At 47.8% G+C, this 22556-nt stretch overlaps 1 long non-coding RNA gene across 1 annotated transcript; it reads right to left on the bottom strand.

Moving 5' to 3' along the window:
• Positions 1–1052: 1052 nt before the first annotated feature.
• Positions 1053–11567, bottom strand: LOC127491619 (uncharacterized). The gene is made up of 3 exons (XR_007920414.3): positions 11449–11567; positions 10375–10666; positions 1053–3996 (listed from the first exon to the last, which is right to left on the bottom strand). It is a non-coding gene; the product is annotated as an uncharacterized LOC127491619 (long non-coding RNA).
• Positions 11568–22556: the final 10989 nt, after the last annotated feature.

The following is a 22556-nucleotide window of genomic DNA, read 5'->3' as shown; positions in this document are numbered from 1 at the left end:
GCACTGGGCTCACTTTCCAAGCGACTCAAAAACCTGGTGGTTTGGAGTGGGTTGCAGAACAAGAGGATTTGAAGGATATCCCAGGCTGCTCCGCCACTTGGACCATATAAGTCACATGTTTATGCATGAAGTGTCAGTGATTGATAGCAATGACGCATGGAGGCTTCCAAGGGCAACATGAATCATACATGAATCATAGAGCAGACCCTTAGGATTTGGGAGCAAAGTTATGTCATCCCCTCCAGATAACGACTCTCTTTTGGAGAAATAGCCATCTTTTCTGGCTTGGAGCCCTGGGACTAAGCTACTGACTGTGAACTTGGGGTTGTCTGACTTATCAAGCCATAAATGTCATCCTTCACGGATCCTTCACAGCTGCAGCCCATCACCTAGTGGAAGTGGTATATGTGAATCAGGCTTGGGAAGATCCTGAGGACTCAAGTGTATGAGAAGGTGGCCCAGATCCTCATGGCCCCTGCGTCTGCTACATTGCCTTCTCTCTTTCCACCTCATGGGGAAATTCCTTAAACTTATTTAACAGGCAGAGAAAAAGCCTTCAGGAATGGGTTAGCGATGACAATCCGCATGAAAGAGGGCGGCTGCAACTAGAACCCCACACTGGAATGGGCCAGAAGGCCAGTGAAGAAAGGAAATATTGCCACTGGGTAGCACTTTGGTCAGGGAATGTTGTTCATTTTGCCAAGAAGGAGAGATGGTACGGACCTAAACTGCTTCATGGGCTGTAGCTGATGTTTTGACTGGATAGTCGGAGACTTAGAAGGAATAAGATTGGGAAATAAATGGCAAGGTCTGGGTGGAAGGGCGTGAGGAAAGGCCTCCCCAGATGTAAGTGGAGTGAACATAGTGGTAACTAAAGCACAAATGCTCACCAAAGGTAGTCCTACCAGAGAACTTAATAATCAATCAAGTGGATAGGATGAGGATGACCCATTCTGTAGATGCTGGTTAGCATTTTGCCCAAGCCACTCCTGTCATTGGCCAATGGATGTGCACCATGTACCCTGTAGCTCAGGAACATGGGGTTCTTTTAAGTTTTATTTATTTTTTATTTGAAAGACTTAGAGATATCTTTTATCCATTGCTTCACCCCCAAAATGGCCACAATGGCCGGGGCTGGATTGGACCAAAGCCAGGAGCCAGACTCTTCTGGGTCTCCCACTTGGGTGCAGGGGCCCAGCCACTTGGGCCATCCATCACTGCTTTCCCAGGTACATTAGCAGGGAGCTGGATTGGAAATGGAGCAGCCAGGAATTGAACAGGTGCCCATATGGGATGTCAGTGCTGCAGGCAGCAGCTTAACCAGCTTTTCCACAGTGCTGGCCCCAGGAATATGGAATTCTAGCCACCAGTACTAATCTGCTCGCAACCACTGCTAGGTGGCCAATCTTCCAACAGCAAAGATCAACTCTGAGCCCTTAATATGGCACCATTCACTTTGTATAAGGACTAGGTGACAGATTACTACGTTGGACCACTTCCATTGGGGAAGAGAGAATATTCTGTTCTTAGCCACTTACTCTGGACAAAGTCTTGCCTTCCTTGCCTGCAATGTTTCTTCCAACTCTACCATCTGTGAACTTAACTGACTGCCTTACCTCCCTTCATTGTATTGCAAACAGACTTCCAAACAAGGAACTTGCTTAATAAAAATAAAGGACAACAATGGATCTATTATGTTCCTGGACTTCCTGAAACTCATCAGTTATGTTCCCTATCATCTTAAAAGGACTGGCTTGGCTGGATGATGGAATGTCCTTTGGGAAACTCCTTAACAGCGCTTCATAGGTGGCAAAATATTGAAGGGGTGGGGCAATAGCCTCCAAGATGCAGCAGGTGCTCTAAATCAGCACCCAGCGGACAGGGCTCTTTCTCCCCTAGCCAGGAGCCACAGGTGCTGAAAATGGGAGTAGCACCACTCAATATCATACCTAGAAATCCAGTAGCAAAATTTTGTTTCCCTTCAGCTTTAGGTTCTGTGGGGCCAGTGGCTTTAACATGTGGTTTGAACTCATACAGAGGTTTAGACCCCAAAGTTCTAAATTAATGGCTCTAAGGGGATGGAAATGCCATGTAATTACGGTATTTAGGAGGTGAGCCCAGAGGAAAGTCTTTAGGTAATTGGAGCCATGCCCATGGAAGGTAATTCTCGCTGGAGTGTTGGCTATAAAGCCTGATTTGGGCCCCCCTGCGTCTTTCTCTCTTTCTGCTTCCTGGCTCACCACTTAACTCTCTATGTAACCCCCACTACTGCCATCATCAGACACTGAACCAAGGGGGCCACCCAGTCATGGACTTGAACCCTTTCTCGTTATTAGGTCAGCTGCCTCAAATATTTTGCTGTATAGATGACAAGCTAAGATAGCTCTTAAGGGAGAAACCCTTTACTAACTGTGAAACAATTATCCCATTGAACTGGAATTTTAGATTTCTATCTGGCTGTTTGGGGCTCATTGTGCTAGTGAATCAACAGATGAAAAAGGAGGGTGCTCCACGGGCTAGGATCCTCAATCCTGCCTAGCGGGGAAACGGGGCTGCTATCCCACAAGCGAGGAAAGGAGGATTATGCATGGAATACAGAAGACACTCTGGGACATCTCTTAGTGTTCCATGGACTGTGATGTAAACTGAGCTGCCCAACTGAGGCAGAGGTACTGATGGCCCCAAAACCTGCAACAGTAAACCTGAGTCCCCGGCTAGGCAAGGAACCGTGACCAGCTGAGGAACTTGTTAAAGGCAGCAGGAATGTGGGACGTGCAGTGAAGCGTGGTACTTAGAAATAACAGCTATGGCCCTGTGACTAGCTGCATGTAAGACAGCGGTGATGAATAGTCTGTATTTTGAAATGGAAGCTTATATATGTATTTGTTGAATTTTAAACATTTCTTTGCCTATCTCTTATTATACCTAAAATGTGTTCATTAGTGTTAGCTTCGTGGCTCAGAATTTCAGGCTGAGGTCATTAAAGGAGTGTGTGAATCTCTTAGGAGAAGAAAGAACGATTCTAGATGGAAGAGGACCCTGTGTGTTCGTTTAGAGAGTGCGAATGTGGCCGTTTATACACCACATAGCTGTATCATGTTAGGGAAGCATGACTTGTTCACATTATCTGGAGACTAAGTTTGGATTTGACAGGTGCATTTCAGTGACAAGTGTTCAGGAAGAGGAGTACAGCGACTTTGTAATATGTCCCCCTTTAGGCTGAACCACACTTCTGAGAGTTTCCTTTTCTGTCTGTCTCTGGTCAGAGCCATCCACAGAGAGGTTCCTGTGGGCAGAATGGAGGCGGCAGGTGTTCCTTAGTTCACACGTGTTCTCACGTAGCTGCCGGCTCAGCTCCTCGTGTAGGGCAGTGGTTGGTTCTGTGACTGCCCCTCCTTCTCCAAGATCCTTCTTCGACTGTAGCCGCTTCTGACCAGGTGTGTTTCATTTGTTAATGAGGGGCTCAGCTTCTGCAGGTTGTCCATACCACCAAGCCGAGGCAGTGAGCACAGACGGGCGTTTCACTCCTCCTCATGGGCTCCAGCTCGTCCTTGCTCTCTTGTGCTTTACACGCACAGAAACAGTACATGTATTTCGTGTAGCAGTGACTTGACTTCACCAATACGTCATGAGAATTGTCTTCATTTATAAATATTTAATAATAATAAATTATACATACAAATTGGTTGAAAAGATTTGACATTACCCTAGGAGCTCAGGTAGGGCTGCAGCCTGCAGTGCTGGCATCTCATGTGGACACTGGTTCGAGTCCTGGCTGCTCCACTTCCGATCTGGCTCTCTGCTGTGGCCTGGGAAAGCAGTGGAAGATGGCCCAAGTCCTTGGGCCCCTGCACCTGTGTGGGAGACCCAGAGGAAGCTCCTGGCTCCTGGTTTTGGACTGGCACAGCTCTGGCCATTGCAGCCATCTGGGTAATCAATCAGCAGCTGGAAGACTTCTCTCTCTCTCCTTCTGCCTCTGTCTCTCTGTAGCTCTGCCTTTCAAATAAATAAATAAATCTTTTAAGAGAAGTAAATGTATAATACAAATAGAGTAATATTAAATATTATATATAGCACACATATAATTTGGGTGCAAGAATTTGACAAACACACTTGCAAGTATGTAAGTACTTCAAGAAGTTCATGGAAAAATGGAATTACAGGAAGTGTATTTTGGTGCAAAAAAACTGAAACCTATGAACAGTTTTTCATAATAAACATCTGTTATAACCTTTACAAGATGTATTTGAAATGCAGAATAACAGAGAGAAAGGGAAATCTTCCATTGGCTTGTTCACTCCCTAGATGGCTGCAGCAACCAAGGATGGGCCAGGCTGAAACCAGGAGCCAGCACATCCATCCAGGTCTCCCAGATGGGTGGCAGGAACTCAAGTACTCAAGCCATCATCTGCTGCCTCCCAGGCACATCAGCAGGGAGTTGGATGGAAGTGGAGAAGCCAGGACTCGAACTGGCACTCTATTAGGGGCTGTGGGTATCCCAAAGAGTGACTTAACCCATTGTGCCACAACGCTCACTCCTCATGAACTTATTGAAGACCCTTCATATATATGGGTTTCCATTTCTGCATCTCTTGTTGAATCCTGATGGATACACATATCTAGCCCAGAGGGTTAGTGACTGTGACTACCAGGCACTAGAGCCAGGAGCCTTTAATGAGCTCTAATCATGGACACCTGCCAGTGTGAAGGCCCAGCTGTGTCTGAAAAAGTAGCCCTCACCCCTTCATAGTCTCATCTTGTAAACTAACGCTTTCCCCTGTTGCACCATCTCAGAGAGGGTTTTATACAACGACAGCGACAGAGCACGAAATGCTCAAGGAAATGAGACTTGGCTGTCAAGACCCTTGAACTTCGCCCCTGGCCCGAGACAGTCAGACACTAGCTGTGCTTCTCAAAGACCCAAAATTCCTGCCTTATCTCTGCACATCTGGGAAGGATGTGATTTTTCTGCTAATTCTCAGTGAACTGTGAACCTTCTCCAGCTGTTCCCCAAACAGCACAGTTTCCTGTCGTGGGAAATGACACCTACCCCTACTCTCACCCAGGGAAGCTGTGTGAGCCCCTTCCCAGGCGCCTTTGGTCATGCCATTGGAGGTTCTGTCGCTTTCTCTTTGTACTCGGCTGAGCTGACCTCTCCAGGAGGCCACTGACACCGTCCTCTGCTTTGCCCCACCCTGACAATGAGCTGCTGTTTGCGGCTCAGGTGCAGAGGTGGAGACGGCAGAGTCTGGCTTCTGAGGGAGAAGGAGCGATTCTTCCGTCCCTGCCCGCCGCTGAACCTGGGTGCTCACAGTTGTGGATGGTGGGGATCCTCTGCCCCTCCAGGTCATGGCTACAACTTGGTCCTCAAAACTTCTCCTTCCTGTAGAAAAGGGCCCCACTGAGCCGTGAGCAGAGGGACCTGGGTCTCAGTGACCCATGCTGCACGCTGCACCCAACTTCAAAGCAGCTTGAGAGACTAAAAGAGAGAGAGGCAGAGAGAGGAGACAAAGTGGGACCAGAGCCGCAAGCCCTGAACTCTTGATGCTGGTCCCTGTCATCCAAGAGCCAGTAGCTGACTTCTTAGAGATAAAAGCATGTTGTGTTTTTAAAGATTTATTTATTTGTTTGAAAGGCAGAGTTACAGAGAGAGGTAGAGCCAGAGAAGGAGAAGTGTCTTCCATCCGCTCATTCACTCCCCAAGTGGCTGCAGACTTCTTCCAGGTCTCCCACACAGGTGCAGGGGCCCAAGGACTTAGGCCATCTTCCACTGCTTTCCCAGGCCACAGCAGAGAGCTGGATCGGAAGTGGGGCAGCCGGGACTTGAATCCCTCCCCATATGGGATGCTGACTTTGCAGGCAGTGGCTTTACCTGCTATGCTGCAGCACCAGCCCCAAAGGCATATTTTAGAGTGTTCATTTCAGCATCTTTTAGAGTGTAAAAACTGGCAAACAATAAATGTTCAATAACAAATATTGAAAAACTATGAGAAATCCTACTTTGGCTATTTTTAGAAACTAACACAAAAGTGCCCGTAAAATGTTGAATCTTTTTAGGAAAAACAACAGAATAATGTAAGCCAATTTGTTTGCTTTTAAATTTAAATTACTGGGGCCAGTACTGTGGCATAGCAGGTCTTAAAGCCGCTGCCTGCAGTGCCGGGATCCCATATGGGCACCAGTTCCAGTCCCGGCTGCTCCACTTCCAACCCAGCTCTCTGCTATGGCCTAGGAAAGCAGTAGAAGATAGCCCAAGTCCTTGGGTCCCTGCACTCGGGTGGGAGACCTGGAAGAAGCTCCTGGCTCCTGGCTTCGGATTGGCACAGCTCTGGTCATTGCATCCATTTGGGGAGTGAATCAGTGGATAGAAGACCTCTCTTTCTCTCTCTGCCTCTTTCTCTCTCTGTAAAACTCTGACTTTCAAATAAATAAATAAATCTTTAAAAAAAATTTAAATTACTATGTGCAGATATTTTCAAAAGTATGGGTTGCTGGGGAGTAGACTGGAAGTTGAGAAGATTCTTTTTTGAAGATTTATTTATTTATTTGAGAGGCAGAGTTACAGAGAGGTGTTCCATCCACTGATTCACTCCCCAAATGACTGCAAAGGCTGGAGCGGAGCTGATCTGAAGCCAGGAGCCAGGAGCCAGGAGCTTTTTCCAGGTCTCCCACATGAGTACAGGGGCCCAAACACTTGGGCCATCTTCCGCTGCTTTCCCAGGCCATAAGCAGAAAACTGGATTGGAAGAGGAGCAGCCGGGACTAGAACCAGCGCCCATATGGGATTTCGGCACTGCAGGAGGCAGCTACAACGTCAGCTTCAGTAGAAATTTTTCTTCTTCCTATAGCATACACTTGTGATTGCTTTGGCTTACTTAGAACAATTATTTTTGTAATTAAAATGTGGGGATTACAGACATGTGATTGGCTGGCAATTAAGACTCAGGTTAAGATGCAAGTGTCCCATGCTGGAGTGCCTGGGCTCAAGTTCCAGCGCTAGCTCCTGACTTCAGCTTCCTGCTAATACAGACTCTGGGAGGCAGCAATGATGGTTGAAGTAATCAGGTCCCTGCCATCCACATGAGAGACCTGGGTTGGATTGCATTCCTTCACCCCTCTGGCCATTACAGATATCTGGGGAGTATACCAGCAGGTGGGAACTCTTTCTCACTGTGTGTGTCTTTCTCTACCCTTCAATTAAAACCAAATATAGTATATAGGTAGATATAAACAGTCATACTTTTTGATGGTTGGGAAATAATTGAAAAATGTTCATAACATTAGGTGACTTGTTCAAGATGGAGCACAGAATATATAAAGGCTAAAACTCCACAACATATTACCCAAAGACAAGGATACTGGAAGGAAGGAAATACTTTGACATGCAAATGCTGGTATTTTTCTGGGCATGAAGATTATAGGTAATATATCCTTCTGGATACTTTGGTTTTCTCAGAACTTCTGAATGTTGAATTCATTTTTTACATTAGAGAGGACAGGCAGCAGGACTTTTTATAGTCAGGCTTTATGTTAACCTCCGGTGGCACGCTAGGCCAGGGCAGCTGCGAAGGGCCCACAGTTCCTGTTTTTTTCTCCACCCAAACGGAAAGTCTCACGGAGGCTGCGGTCGCTGTCTTCTCGTGGGGAAACTTACACAACACGAGCTGGATGGGTTCTGTGCTGTGGACAGCTCTACAGGCCACCTGCTTCCTTGCTGGCAGTTCGGCCACCACACACGTCAGTAGCAGCAGCCAAAGTGCTTCTAGATTATTGATGAAGACTGGTTATTAATTAACCTCCCTCCCAGCCTGACTTTTTTTCTGACCCATTTTCTCACTCATATCTGTTGTCAGGCACCATTCCTTTCATTTCACCAACAATAAAAACGGAGTAGCAAGTATTTAACTCATTGCCAAAAAAAAAGAAAAACAATTCAATGCCAGGCCAGACCCTGGCATCCAACTCAATCATTCGTACTTATTCAAGTTCCTGGCGTGTGCCAGTTGTTGCCGACAATGAGAATGAAAAACCCACATGCATGACTCTTGTCCTTTGGATGCTCATAAAAGGCAGAATAGGGAAGGGGAAGGGGGCCAGGAAGGAGCAAGACACACATTTAAAATGCACAGGACTCAGCAGTCCCAATGCTAATGAACAAAGAAACCACCATGGCCAAGGCCGCGGCCACAGCCACAGAGATAGGGAGAAAATGTAAGAGAACATTCATATAGGAAAGCAAGGCCCAGGGCACCAGTTCTCAAAGTGTGGTCCCCAGATCAGCACTATTAGCATCTCCTGGGGCTTTAATTAGAGATGTCCATTCTTGAGGAAATACAAAGGGCTAACTGACGTGTGGAAAAAGTGCTCAGGATCACTAAACATCAGGGAAATGAAAAAAGGCACATTGGAGTATCACCAACCCCAGTTAGAGTGGCTGTTATCTAAAAGCTAAAAACTAACAAACGCTGGCAAGGATGTGGAGAAAAAGTACCCTAATACACTGTCGGTGGGAATGTAAATTGGTACAGTCATTATGGAGGAAAGTATGGAGATTTCTCAGAAATTTAAAAATAGGTCTACCGTATGACCCACTCCATCCCACTCCTGGGAACATAGCCAAAGGAAATGAAATAAGTCTATGAAAAAGTTACCTGTGCTCCCATGTTTATAGCAGCTCAATTTATAATAGCTAAGATAGAGAATCAACCTAAATGTCTATCAACTGATGACCAGATTTAAAAAACGTATGTATACAAATACACACACACACACACACACACACCAGAAAAGGTGCCCAGGTCTGGTTGCAAATTGGGATTCAGGGCTGTTTATGATACGCTAGTTCCAAATGTAAATTAAATTCCTATTCAGGCAACAGTGGGAGAGAGCTCTCCGCTGTATTTCGGTCATTCCCAGGAGTGCCAAGCCAGAGGCAATGGCCCAACAGCAGCCAAATTTCATGAATCTAGAGAATTGTGTGACTCTGAACCTGCCCAGGTGTTAGGACGTGATTAGAGATTTCAGCCGGGTGCAGAGTCACACACAGGAAGCAATCATTGCTGGCGGGAGACAGTTAGAAGAAGGCCGTATCAGACAGACAACATTGAAGGTACAGCTTGACTATTGAACAGGGTTTTAGCAGCAGGGAAAAGAGTGCGGGCAAAGGTCAGAGATCATAGGGCATCCTGGGAGTCAGAGATGGCTGGGAAGCCAGACCGAGGTGGGTGACCGGGCACTCCTGCGCCCAGCAGCTGGAGAGCAGTCTTGTCATGGAAAGGAGAGACCCCTGAAGACTCTGGCTCAGAGCAGTGGGGGTCATGAAACTGACAACGAGAAAGAGCGCATTGTATGAGTGGCAAGAAGGGACTGAAGAAGCAGCTGGGAAGGTGGGATTCTCCAGCATTTCTCATTATTTATTTGTGCTTTTGTTTCCACCTTGAGGGTGTTAGATTCACCGCTTCCTTTGCAATTATGAAATGTGGCCCTGAGAGCGGTGACAAGGACAGGGACACTGTGGCCATGCAGACCCAGTGGACAGGAAGGGCGGGGAGCAAGCCCTGCGTGAAGGATCAGCGTGGGCGGATAGAAGGGTCGCCTGTCCTGTATGATTGGAAGAAGAGGATAAAAATGCACGAGACACGAATATGTGAAGTGGAAGGGAACTGAGGTCGTCTGTGGCAGAGGCCACTGTGTTCACGGTGGCGAGTACAGCAGTGGTCGCCTGAGAAGGCCTTGTCAGGGCTGGGGGAGCTCCACAAAGGCTGGGAACAAGCGGCAGCAAGCAGCCTGTGCCTGACTCCTCATTTTAGCCTCCTCACACCCGGGAGTAAATACCGTTATCATCAGACCCATGTGACAGGGGTGGGGGGGGTCACGGAACAGAGAGGTTACAGTCACTTAGGCAGGAAGTGGCTAAGCTGGGGTTTGGGTTTTGAGCGCAGGCTATCACTAGCCATGCTAGGATTTAGAGAAGAAATAGCCCAGGAATGGCTGAAAGATTGGTTGGAAAGCAGTACTAAAAGCTCAGCTGAGTTTAAAACCATGTCATTAGGGGCTGCCGTTGTGGCTCAGCCTGTTAAGCTGCCACCAGTGACACTGGCATCCCAAATAAGCGCCAGTTCAAGTCCTGGCTGCTCCACTTCCAGACCAGCTCTCTGCTAATGTGCCTGGGAAAGCAGCAGCAGATGGCCCAAATGCTTGGTTCCAGCCCCCAACATGGTGGAGCTCCTGGCTTCCGGCTTCAGTCTGGCTCGGTTCTGGTCACTGCAGCCATCGGGTGACAGGTGGTGAACCAGCAAATGGAAGACTTGTCTGTCCCTCTCTCTGCGTGGGTCTCTCTGCCTTTCAAATAAATAAATCTTTAAAGATACTTACCTTCCGTGGCGTCGGAGACATTTTCGGAAAGAGCGAGCGGGCCCACGCTCACCACGCTGTCCCCCGACTTGAGCTCCAGCACGGCACCACGTGAGAAAGGCGCAGCTGGAAGGCTCCCGCGGAGGAGGCCTGCGGTGGGCCGAGGGTGCCCTGCCGCGCCTGAGGCCGGTCCCAAACGGCAGGAAGAAGGCGGCTTCCCAGCCCCCAGGCTCTGCCTCCTCTGACTGTGGGATTGGAAGTTCTTCAAGTGTTTGGGGGAAGAGCAGCTGCCAGCAAAGCAGAATTAAAGGATCTAAAAATAGCCAAAGAAAACACAAAGCCAGAACGTGCAAATCAGATTATTTGGGAAGCCAAGCCAAAGTTAGAGAAACTACAAGACGTGTAGGGAAGCAAGAAAGCCGAACCTCAACCTCATGCCGTGGCAGTAATCGCACCCCTAGCCACTGATGGTCCGCGGTCCCTCAAGCTCTCCTGCTTCCTCTTCGTGGTCAAAACCATCTCAGGTCACCTTCCCCAGACATCAAGACACTCAGATCTGCTCAGCACACCGCCTTGTCTAACAGTCGGCTCGCATCAAGGACAGAAAGATGAGCCCTTCCACTTCCACTAGCGGTGGGATGGGACTGAGATGCCAGGTAGATAGACAGCAGAATCTTTTTGAAAAAGATTTTTTTTTTGAGAGGCAGAAAGAGCGCCCATCCACTGGTTCAAAACAAGCAGGGCCAGGCTAGGCATACGATATTTTGAGGTAGCCAGAGGAATCCCCGTGACGTTGGTTCTGTTAAGATGCATTTGGCCACCAAATTACCAGAAACCCCTCCTAAAACATGACTTCACCCAGAGGACGTTTGAAAAATGTAGTTTGGGGAACATAGTTCGAGGGTCAACTCAGCAGCTCAACATCATCAGGGCATCAATCAGGGCAAGCAGGGTGTGGGAGGATCAGCCCAGGACATCACAGAGTTAGGTAGAGACGCTCCCTCTCTGCTCACCGCAGGCGAAGGTAACCTGCTCCCCCCAGGGTCTGTATTTGTTTTCCCAGGAGCCTACACTCCTTAGCCTACCATCCCTTACCCCATCTCCCGAGTGTTTCACTGTCCTCTGCTTCCACCACCACAGCTCGCTCTCCCACCCTACGGCCCTCCTGCCTCCTCCTTGCAAGGACCCCTGTGGCTACCCTGGGCCCCTCGGATACTCTCCCCATCTCAAGGTCCTTCACCTGATCACATTGCATTGGCCACGGCAGGTGGCATATTCACAGGTTCTGAGTATTAGGATGTGGACAACTCAGGGGGCCACAATTTAGCCCAGAGCAGGTCCTCTGCTATGTCCTCTGTGCCCTCGCTGACTCTAAGGAAACAAGTCAGCCCACTCCCCCAGATTTCTGCCTGATAATTCTGGAAGTTTCCAGATGTCTTCTTCAGAGATCCCTCTGAATCTTCACGGCATTTACTCTTTCCCTTTTCATTTTAGTTACCATGGTACCACAGAGATGCCTCTTGACAGCGGGAATTAGGGCTCCTACAGAGGAACAAAAGACTGGAAGAGAGAGGTAGATGGATGGATGGATATCCAGATTAAGATGCCTTTTGACTTACGATGGAGTTATGCCCTGATAAACTCATCATAAATTAGAACTATCCTAAGTCAAAAATATGTTTATCACACATACCCTACAGAAGCACCCTAGCTTAGCCACACAGAATACTACCAAGTACCAGCTGTTAGCCCCTGTAACCACAGGGTCAAGTGGGAGAAGGGGCTGTGGCCACACTCTTCAGTTTCAGAATGCATACTGAAAGCCCAGGAAAGTACCCTAGTTTAAAAGTTACAAAATGGTTTCTGCTGAATGCAAATCACTTTAACATCATCTGTAAGTTGACTACCCATAGGTCAAACCAGTGAGATGACTATGTACACACACACACACACAAATATACACCATATATGTATGTATCTTCACATAAAGGTGGACATACAAATGTATATGAGATTTATTATGAGGACTTGTTTTACACAATTATAGAGGCCTATAAATAGAAAAATCTGCAGAGCTGATGTCCCAGTTTGAGTCCAAAAGTTGGGAGCTGCTGCAGAACCAATAAGATGCCTCAGTTCAAAGGCAGTCGGGCAAGAGGATTCTCTTCTACTGAGGGTCAACTTTTTGTTCAAGTCAGGTCTTCAACTGGTTGGACAAGACCCACCCACACTAGGGAGGGCCATCTGCTATTCAGTTTTACCCATGGAAATGTGTATTTTCCCCCAAACACCCTCTCGTACACACTTAGAATGATGCTTGACCAACTCTCTAGAGACACCCATAGCCAGCCAAGTAGGCAGAAACAATTTACCATTGCGCAGGGCCAGTGGCAGCTGCAGTGCTCCTGCTCTTCTGGCCCCTGCTGGAGCAGATGTCAGCGAATACTGCCATGGATGGAAGGGTTCCTGAGGTCACGGCACCATTGCCCACCCCTGCAGTCACACACATCAGCTGGAATCAGGGGACTGAGGCAGTGCAGCCTAAGGGCCCTGAAGAGGCAGAACTTGAGGAGTTAACACCAAGCCCTTTGTGGTGGCCACCCCTCCCTGACAGATGGTGTGCACCTGCCCATCTTACCTTTGTCCCCTTCCACATCCTTCAGACCAAAATTAAGTATTCAGCCCTCTCTTCCCTTAAGGGAGCTCTTTCTTTATTTTTCACAAGAATACCTTCCCCTGGCAGACCCCTCACACCTTCTTCCCTGTTGTTAACCTTTCACATGGTCGTGCAAGCCTGGAGCCTAAGATGAATACAATCAGAACTCAAACTCAGCTGGGGAACCTGCTGAAGCTCTCACAGCCTTCAAGATGGAAGAAACAAGCCCAATTATCATCAGTGGCCAGGTGTCTGGGAGCAGTGAGATAGGCCTGGGGACCTCAGATTAGATCTAGGAGGCCTTGTCCTGTCTCTTGAATGAATGGTTTTCTTGAGAGTCATCTGGTTTCCATGCCACCGCCCATGGAACCTGTCCTTGGACAACCTTTCTCTTCCTGAACTGCCCTCTCCCTTTACACTAAGTGGGAGACAAAGCAGAGAAAGAAACAAGCACCTCGTATCAGCACCCTTGCAGATCAGACCAGCTGATCTGAACAGACACACTTTCCAGGCCTCGGGAGAAAGCATGCATATTTCATGGAAACCCAATCTAGCTGAGCTGCTGGAGGCTGGAAAAGAAGCCCTTGGGGGTCCCAGGCTGACCAACACCGGGCAGGTGGTAAGCAGCAAGCCGAGAGCTGGCCCAGGGGAAGCTGGTCTTCTGGGGCCTGGCCAGCAGAGCCAAGGGCACAGCAGTGTCCCCAATCCAGCTTCGGAATCCTCAGGGAGCACAAGCTCCTCCAGGGCCTTGACAGACATGCTTTCAGCAGAGTCAGGAAAGGAGCTGACTTTCTGCTCTGTCCCAGGAGGCACCTGGACAGCAGGACCAGGTAGTAGCTAAGAGTGCAGCTTGGGAATCAGACACGCCTGGGCCTTAATTCCCACTCTGCCTATTCTGACTTTATCTCTGAGTCACAATTCTTTATCTACAAAGACCTGTCTTATGTGCTGTGGTGAGATTCATAAACAGCTCCACGGTGTCAGATTTCCATCTTTCTACTGTCTTCCTAGGACACGGCTTCCATCCTCAAGGTCACCTAATGATGCTGGATGGCCTTGGAGCTCAGCATTGGCAGGCTGCAAGGAGGGAAGTCAGACTGGCAGGACAAGAGGTGAATGTCAGGTTAGTCAACTTCTAAGCAGCCTTTTGTGCCTGCATGACGTCACTTCCGCTTCTCATTCTCACATGACCACACCAGGCTATGAGGACTCGTGGACGCACCCCAATATTTACTCTTATTTAACTGGGTCCATTGTTCACCACCCAAAATAAATCTGATTTCTGTTACCATGGAGGAGGGAGAAATGAGTACTGCACCAAGAGTGACCATCCTCCTGGTCTGCTTCTCCATCCTTCCCCAGGGCAGACAGGCATCTGTGTTCTTTCAGTAAGGACCAGAGCCAGGCATCAGAGAGCTGCACTAGGACCAGAGCACAACATTTAAGGAGACCCTCACTCTCAGGCTCATGCAAGTACTTAACCTATTCTTGCCCAAAGCTGAAAGTGAGGGCCACCTTAAATTTTGCATTTCGGTCACCTTGCTTGACTCATGCTAGTGGCAGCCCTGCCTTAGGTTTCCCCACATGGTAATGCACACACCCCACCCACCCACAGCCTCCCCACTGAGGAGGGCGATTTCTTCCCTTCACATCTGATTTCCCAAAGCAGACAATCATCTATGTAAGCCTCACAATTTTGATCAGTTTAGGGTTCGCCAAGGTTCCCAAGCCACTCCTTTATTTGAGGTTTTCAGATCCTGTAGAATACACAGGTTGTACCTGCAGGGCCGTGTGCCGGCATCCCCCAGAGGGTAGGCAAGCATGTCTGACAGGGCATGGTGAACACCCCTCTAGCAGGAAAGGTAGTCACCCCCACATCTCACTGCTCATGGCTTTAGATCTTAGAACTCTGACCCCAGGCCTGGGAGAAGCGAGGGCTGCAGCTGGCACTCTTCCTCCACCCCCTGCCTCTGCTTTGAATTCTTCTAAGAAAGCACCAACCATGCTACCACACAAGAATTTTGCAAATCAGCTACCCTGAGACACGTTTGGATATGTTGTAGATTCCACACACAATGGGTTAATTTCCAGCCCAATTGTAATAATGGTATTAATTGACCATGCTCTTGGAGCTGGCAATTACCCCTTTTTAACCTGCATCGCTGAGGGAAATGGTTTTACATACAGTAGGGTACAAGAGGGCTGAGCTTTCTCTGGCTGGGAAAAGCACAAACCGAGCAATGCCCAGCCTTGATTTCACCAATGTTCTTCTCCCACTGTGTCACCATCTGCAAGGCCCAGGCCTGTGGGGCCATCAGCCGGTTACTGCCTTCTTGCCCTTCCATTCCCAGATGGCTCCGTAAACCTGTGGAGATCTCAATCATCACACCCTCACAGTGGACACCCGGGTCTCTTGAACTCAAGGCCCCTGTGCCACCATTCCCTAGAAGGTGCGTATTCCTAAGTACATTCTGAGATGACTCTTTTTGAATCCTGGCATGGGTCTCCAGCTCTGAGTGGTTTTCTGACATCACCATGGGCCTGACTGCCTTGTTCATAACCTCTGCCAAGAGATGGCGTTGGCAGGACATCAGGAGGACCACGCCTACTGGGAAGCAGGGTGGAGGGAACAGGGCTAGGAGAAGAGTCCCCATCTCTCATCCCTTGTCCCATAGATGAGAAAGAGGTGATCTATAAGATTCTTTGCATTCGGGAGCAGAAAAAAAATCTCTGGGGAGCGTGACCCTTGCTTTGCGCTCTTTCTGTGGCTCTCCTATCTGCCCTACTATGTGCCGAGTCCCTTGAAGGCAGAGCCAACATATTTGATGTTGCTGTTCCAGCTCAGTGTCTGAATTTATTGATGCCTAGTACATACTTGCTAAATGAGCAAGTGGAGGTAGGCACTTCCAAATATGTTCAGAACTCACCAACTGGGGCATCAGATAAAGTCACATTAACATTTTTAATATTTATTTGAGGCCGGCACAGCGGCTTATGAGGCTAATCCTCCGCCTAGTGGCGCCGACACACCGGGTTCTAGTCCCAGTCGGGGCACCGGATTCTGTCCCGGTTGCCCCTCTTCCAGGCCAGCTCTCTGCTGTGGCCAGGGAGTGCAGTGGAGGATGGCCCAAGTGCTTGGGCCCTGCACCCCATGGGAGACCAGGATAAGTACCTGGCTCCTGCCATCGGATCAGTGCGGTGCGCCGGCTGCAGCGGCCATTGGAGGGCGAACCAACGGCAAAGGAAGACCTTTCTCTCATCTGTCTCTCTCTCTCACTGTCCACTCTGCCTGTCAAAAAACAAAAACAAAAAAAAGTTTATTTGAGAAGTAGAATTACAGAGAGAGAGAGACAGAAAGAAAGGTTTTCCATCCATTAGTTCACTCCCCAAATGGCCACAACGCAGATCTGAAGCCAGGAACCAGGAGCTTCCTCTGGGTCTCTATGTGGGTTCAGGGGCCCAAGAACTTAGGACATCTTTTCCGCTTTCCTAGGCCATTGCAGAGAGCTGGTTTGGAAGAGGAACAGCCGGGATGTGAACCAAGGCCAATATGGGTTGCTGCCACTGTAGGCGGAGGCTTAACTTACTGCACCACAGTACTGGTCCCAGTCACATTAATTTCAATCTCCTCTCCTGATCACAATTATTTTGGTCCATCACAAAATTCTCCCCTGTCACCAGGAACATATGGGAGATCTGCCACGCAGCATCACCGATGCCCCCAAACCAGCCCAAATCATAGCTGACTGGTGCGGTTGTTACAGGATTGTCATTCAGCCATCACCTCTCTGCTGAGAAGCTCCGGGCCCATCCTGGCTCTGCTATGGAAATGTCATCACCATGGCATTGCTTGAGCAGGAGATGTCTTGACGGTGCCACCATAGCTACTTCTAAGGTTGCTTTGCTCCTGGAGGCTCAAATCCTGCAGATTCTTTCTCCCTGGCTGACCTCATTGTCTCCTAGCATTGTCCAGTGACAAGACTGCAGCCCTTTGTGGCGTGAGATCACACACTCTCTGTTGGAGGAGGTCCATTGGCGGGGTGACATGGACTCCCAAAACATTACGGCAATCAGTAAAATAACTCTTGAATCCTGTGGTTGGGCCGGGACAGTGAATTTTTTTTTAAACTTTTATTTAATGAATGTAGATTTCCAAAGTACAGCTTATGGATTACAATGGCTTCCCCCCCATAACGTCCCTCCCACCCGCAACCCTCCCCTTTCCCACTCCCTCTCCCCTTCCATTCACATCAAGATTCATTTTCATTTCTCTTTATATACAGAAGATCAGTTTAGCATACATTAAGTAAAGATTTCAAAAGTTTGTTCCCACACAGAAACATAAAGTGAAAAATACTGTTTGAGTACTAGTTATAGCATTAAATCTCAATGTACAGCACACTAAGGACAAAGATCCTACATGAGGAGTAAGTGCACAGTGACTCCTGTTGTTGACTCAACAAATTGACACTCTTGTTTATGGCATCAGTAATCAACCTAGGCTCTTGTCATGAACTGCCAAGGCTATGGAAGCCCCCTGAGTTCACTGACTCTGATAATTTTTAGACAAGGCCATGATCAAAGTGGAAGTTCTTTCCTCCCTTCAGAGAAAGGTACCTCCTTCTTTGATGACCCATTCTTTCCACTGGGATCTCACTCGTGGAGATCTTTCATTTAGGTTTTTTTTTTTTCCCCCCCAGAGTGTCTTGGCTTTCCATGCCTGAAATACTCTCATGGGCTTTTCAGCCGGATCCACATGCCTTAAGGGCTGATTCTGAGGCCAGAGTGCTGTTTAGGACATCTGCCATTCTATGGGTCTGCTGTGTATCTTGGGACAGTGACTTTGATACCACTGCATTGTAAAACACATCTAGATCCTTCTTCCATTAGCATGAATTCTCTCTCAAGGGATGTACAAGTTTTCTGTTGCTTCTCATAAGTGACCACAGATGTCATAACCATTGCACATCACTGGCCCAAGCCAGTGCCACGAACGGTCCTGTTTGACACCACATCCTCACATCATCAATTAGCTCACTGTTTGGCTGGTCAGACATTCAGATGGGATAAACGGGCTCTCTGCTATGGGCCCCCCAAAGTTAAAAGCGAGGTCAGGGCTCTTGTTTGGAGGCTCTGGGGAAGAATCCACTTCCAAATTCACTCACATCGTTGGCAGAGCATACTTCTCTGAGGTTGCGGACTGAGGTCCCCGTGTCCTTGCTGGCTCCTTAAGACCAACAGCTTTCCTTTGCATGGGCTCTTTCCTTCTGTAAGCCAGCGCCACCACCTGGAATCACCACTCACTGGGTGGACTGACTGACTTTTTTTCTCTCTCTCTCTGTTTCTTCTTCTGCCATCAACTGGAGAAAGCTCTGTTCTTTCACGGGCTCATGTGGTTAGATGAGACTCATCTGGATACTCCTCTCTCAAGGTCAACTTTGCCATGTGACTTAGTCACTGGGGTGTTACTCATCATAGGATGAGATACTGCAGCTGGGGGGAGGGAGGTGGATTTCAGGACCTCCTGGCATAGGGGTTGTCAACCACCTCTACATCCTGTGTTTTCTAGGTGCGTTGTCCTCTTGCAGATTAAAAACCTTTAGATACAAATGCTTGTCCTTGCAGCTAATGGCTAGGAAAATTGGGGAAGAGTTCTTTAATTTCCCTGAGTTCTCTTTTTCCATTTGTACAGCTGTTGTGGGGATTAAAAATGACAGTTTATGTAAGGCACCCATGCTAGGACCTGCTACATCCCAGAACCCAGAAATGTTAGTTTCCTTTTTTCCCTCAAGGACTACTCATAGTCCCCAGAGGCAGTGGAGTAAACATATGGATCCGTCTCATCTGTCTCACTTGCACAGCAGGTGGTTTGGAGAGAAGACTGGGCTGTTTGGAGAGAACACAGCAGCATCTCCCTGGAGCATGGCCTCTTTTTATTCCCATGAAACTCACCTGGGACAGTGCTGCAATGATGGGCTCAACCCTGTGGCTCTGAGATCCTCACTCCTAGAAGCAACACATGCTGCAGTAGGAAGAATTCTAAGGTGGCCCCCAATCTCCCAGTCCAGTGCATATGTCCTGCCTTATCTCCTCCTCCTGAGCATGGGTAGGATCCCTGAATACGGTGGGGTAGTCACTCCCTTGCTTAGGCTTTGAAGAGGGACACGTTGAGAGGGGATTGCAAGATCAGGTTCCAAGAGGCATCCCCAGTTAACTTTCTTAACAGTAAGACAGTAGGGATATCAGTCCTTCAGCCACAAGGACCTGGATTCTGCCAATAACTCAGATGAGATTAGAAAAGGACTTCAAGCTCCACCTTGAAGTGCAGCCCTATGAGCTGAGAGTGCAAGACCCAGCTGGGTTGTACGCAGGCTCTGCCCTGCAGAACCATGAGCTAAATGGCAGTGAAAAGTTACACAGCAATAGGAAGCTAACACATATGCTGACAAAAAGTAATAGAACTAATGCATAGTTATAAATAGGCATTTGTGTATAAGAAAATAATTACCATACATGACCATCCCCAATGGTCAGTGTGCTTCCTGTTTGATGCACAGATTGTGTCATTGTTTGGCATACTTATAGTCAGACTGTCTAAATACCTTTCCATATTAACTGGCTCTGTAGCTAAAACCTTTTGCAAGCTGTCACATGTTTTTGTTAACTCCATTGCTAATGGTTACATAATAGTCCATTGAGAAGGTTTGTCATAGTTTACTCAGCCTTCCTCTGTGATGTGACTTCCGGTTGTTCCCTGACTTTTTACCATTCTAAATAACACTTTAGTGAACACCTTGGTGTGAGAAGGTTTATTTTCACATTTAGAATTATTCCTTTAGGTTAACTCCTGGGCCTGCTATTCCCTCCATTTGCACTGCCTTCTTAACTGTCCCCTGTCTATTACACATTTTCCAAATTTTGTTTATCATTCATATACCATATGTATCATATCAAAAGGAGTGCATAGACCATCTTCCCCTGTGTGTCCTTCCTCAGTTTATTACATGGGACAAATGAGAGGACAGAGCTAGTAGCAGGGTGAGGAGAGTAAGGCACAGAACCTGGGTGCAAAATTCAAGGGAGCACCATGAAGCTCAGTAACCAAGCGAAGTGATATTTGAATAGAACTGTATTAATTTCCTAACACTGCTGTAACAAAGTGCCGCCACTTTCTTATGGTTCTAGAGAGTGTAAGTCAGAATTGGGGTGTTGTAGGACCACACTCTTTACAAAGGCTCCAGGGAAGAAGCCTCGCTCACCTCTCCTGGCTTGGGGTGGTTGTTGGCAGTCCGTGGAGTTTCTTAGCTTGAGCAGGAGTGCAAAGTCTGCCTCCATTGCACATGGCCGCCCTCCCTCTGTGTTCGCAAGGCCCCCTGTAGGTTCAGGACTCCTTGGGTTTAGAGTCTACCCTACTCCAGTATGATCTCATCCTAAGTAAGTACAACTGCAATGACTTCACTTCCAAATAAGCTCACGTTCTAAGGGCCTGGGTAGACACAAATTGGAGGGGAACACTATTCAACCCAGTGAAGCATTTTTAAATATCAAAATACAAAAGAAAATTCCATGAAGAACAAAATTCCAAAATTTTAAATTAAGACAGGTACAACCCTGCCTTAGTATGACACACAGCCCCTATCCCAGTGAGGTGACCTCTGTAAGAAGCCTCTAGAACAAGTAGCTGGAAAGACATGGTAGACATTGATGGCTTTGCCTTCCCTTTCCACATCTACATGGGTTTGATTGTTTTTTTCTACCACTTTGCTCTGTATATATTTTCTTTTTTTAAAAGATATATTTATTTATTTGAAAGGCAGAGTAACAGAGAGGCAGAGGTAGAGTGAGGTCTTCCATCTGCTGGTTCACTCCCCAGATGGCCACAACGGCCGGAGCTGCACCGAACTGAAGCCAGGAGCAGAAGTTTCTTCTAGGTCTCCCATGCAGGTGCAGGGGCCCAAGGACTTGAGGGCCATCTTCTACTGCTTTCCAAGGCCATAGCAGAGAGCTGGATTGGAAGTAGAGCAGCCGGGACTCGAACAGATGCCCATATGGGATGCTGGCACTGCAGGTGGAGGTCCCTCTGCATATGTTTTCATGAGGACAGTGAACCTGTTTCAGAGACAGACCTCCCAGGGGCCTATGAACATGGCTGTGGTCCACTGTGCATGAATTCAGTTGCCGAGGACTTGTAAAGAAGCACAGGCAAACCCCTTAATCTCCCCCTGGCATCCACAGCACCTGCTGAGATGACTCTCTCCATTGAGGAGAGAGGCAGAGCCAGTGCTTCAGGCCAGAGGAGATCTGATTACTGCCAAGGAGCCTCTGAGACAGAATCCACTCCAATGTGGAGGAGGACAGCCCTCCCTAGGGTTCCGGCCCCAAGTGGAATCCTAGCGAAACAGACCAGCAGGTGCAGAGCAGCCTTGCTCTATCACGCGGGGCACTTGTGCCATGAACTTCAAAAGGTCTCCAGAGCTTCCAAAGGGGACACCGACCCCTTGACAGAAAACGCAGAATCTCTGCTTGTACACCACTTTCTCAGGGAGAGAACAGAAGGACAGCCCAGCCCCGCTGTGGTGACTCAAAAAGTGGGTCATAAATATCCTTGAATCAAATGACTGCGGCTGACGGCTGGCAGCGCACTCTGCACCAAGCAGGTTCTACGTGGTTTGTTTTTCTTTCCTTTGTGGAACCGTGGAGAAGAAAGTAATGAAATCCTCAAGTTTCTCTCACACCGAGAACAGCAAGGGTAGAGAATCCAATATTATTAACATCTTCAGATTTTTTTTTACTCCATACAAAATTCCACACACTTTCTAAATGTAATTTCCATGAAATCAGACTGACAATGTGGATATTAAATCAGTCTTGTTTTCTACAACCAGAGAAGTCACAGAGAGATCTGACTTGCCCAATGTGCCCCACCTCGTGGTGTGATAATTCCGTCAAATGCTGGGCTCCTCCTTCTGGATCACACACAAGGTGTAAAATAGCGATTCTACTCGTCATAACCCTTCCAATGACTGTTCAAAGATTTACAGCAAAATCACCCTACCCCAGGCCTTTGAAAAGTTCATTACCATCACCCAGGGAATTCCTCTCCTAGCAATTTGCCCCAAAGAAGGCATCAGTAATACACCCCAAATCCTGTCCCTAAGGCTGCTGATAGCAGGGTTAAGAGTAACAGTGGCAAAAGGAAAAGAAAATCAAATAAAGAATGGTTAAATGAATTAGGGCACATTTATAACTGAAGTACCCCAGGTCTTTCAGCCTTGTGTGATTTCCCTGTTGGGAACTATTCCATAAAATAGCTGGACTGCCCATTCTTTATGATGCATGGTCTCCAGATATACCCATAATATGTGACAGTAGCTATTGGAGCTGCTGGTGGCTGTCACCTCTCAGTTTTGTGCTGCTTTTGGCATCTAACATTTTTGACCGTATTTTTACTCTCTCTCCATTTGACCAGAAACATGGAAACAGCTCTCCTCTTTAATTTCTCAAGGCATCACTTAGGCCTATAACTGTATTCAACAGTCTCTGCCAA

The sequence above is a fragment of the Oryctolagus cuniculus genome, chromosome 3 (assembly GCF_051225735.1).
Source record: "Oryctolagus cuniculus isolate XC-2025 breed Fujian yellow rabbit chromosome 3, ASM5122573v1, whole genome shotgun sequence".
Classification (NCBI taxonomy): Eukaryota; Metazoa; Chordata; class Mammalia; order Lagomorpha; family Leporidae; genus Oryctolagus; species Oryctolagus cuniculus.
This window is presented reverse-complemented; position numbering and strand designations above follow the sequence as displayed.